This window comes from Nothobranchius furzeri, unplaced genomic scaffold (assembly GCF_043380555.1).
Source record: "Nothobranchius furzeri strain GRZ-AD unplaced genomic scaffold, NfurGRZ-RIMD1 Scf199, whole genome shotgun sequence".
In the NCBI taxonomy this organism is placed as follows: domain Eukaryota; kingdom Metazoa; phylum Chordata; class Actinopteri; order Cyprinodontiformes; family Nothobranchiidae; genus Nothobranchius; species Nothobranchius furzeri.
Window position 1 is genome coordinate 20,001 of NW_027223215.1, and position 1,446 is coordinate 21,446.

Below are 1,446 nucleotides of genomic sequence, written 5' to 3' on the forward strand. Positions count from 1 at the left end.
TGCCCCCTGGAGGTCTAAAGGATGACCAGTAGTTGTGGTTCTCGCCCCGGGACTTGGGTCAGAGTATAGCCCAAGTGGAGCACTTGTGTCGGCCTAGGGAGGCTGTGCCGGGCCCCCTGGAGGTCTAAAGGATGACCATGAGGTCAAAAGGATGACCAGTAGTTGTGGTTCTCGCCCCGGGACTTGGGTCAGAGTATAGCCCAAGTGGAGCACTTGTGTCGGACTAGGGAGGCTGTGCCGTGCCCCCTGGAGGTCTAAAGGATGACCAGTAGTTGTGGTTCTCGCCCCGGGACTTGGGTCAGAGTATAGCCCAAGTGGAGCACTTGTGTCGGACTAGGGAGGCTGTGCCGTGCCCCCTGGAGGTCTAAAGGATGACCAGTAGTTGTGGTTCTCGCCCCGGGACTTGGGTCATAGTATAGCCCAAGTGGAGCACTTGGGTCGGACTAGGGAGGCTGTGTCGTGCCCCCTGGAGGTCTAAAGGATGACCAGTAGTTGTGGTTCTCGCCCCGGGACTTGGGTCAGAGAATAGCCCAAGTGGGACACTTGTGTCGGACTAGGGAGGCTCTGCCGTGCCCCCTGGAGGTCTAAAGGATGACCAGTAGTTGTGGTTCTCGCCCCGGGACTTGGGTCATAGTATAGCCCAAGTGGAGCACTTGGGTCGGACTAGGGAGGCTGTGTCGTGCCCCCTGGAGGTCTAAAGGATGACCAGTAGTTGTGGTTCTCGCCCCGGGACTTGGGTCAGAGAATAGCCCAAGTGGGACACTTGTGTCGGACTAGGGAGGCTCTGCCGTGCCCCCTGGAGGTCTAAAGGATGACCAGTAGTTGTGGTTCTCGCCCCGGGACTTGGGTCAGAGTATAGCCCAAGTGGAGCACTTGTGTCGGACTAGGGAGGCTGTGCCGTGCCCCCTGGAGGTCTAAAGGATGACCATTAGTTGTGGTTCTCGCCCCGGGACTTGGGTCAGAGTACAGCCCAAGTGGAGCACTTGCGTCGGACTAGGGAGGCTGTGCCGGGCCCCCTGGAGGTCTAAAGGATGACCAGTAGTTGTGGTTCTCGCCCCGGGCCGTGGGTCTGAGTATGGCCCAAGTGGGACACTTGTGTCGGACTAGGGAGGCTCTGCCGTGCCCCCTTGAGGTCTAAAGGATGACCAGTAGTTGTGGTTCTCGCCCCGGGACTTGGGTCATAGTATAGCCCAAGTGGGACACTTGTGTCGGACTAGGGAGGCTCTGCCGTGCCCCCTTGAGGTCTAAAGGATGACCATGAGGTCAAAAGGATGACCAGTAGTTGTGGTTCTCGCCCCGGGACTTGGGTCAGAGTATGGCCCAAGTGGTGCACTTGTGTCGGTCTAGGGAGGCTGTGCCGGTCCCCCTGGAGGTCTAAAGGATGACCAGTAGTTGTGGTTCTCGCCCCGGGTCGTGGGTCCGAGTCTGGCCCGAGTAGAGCACTTT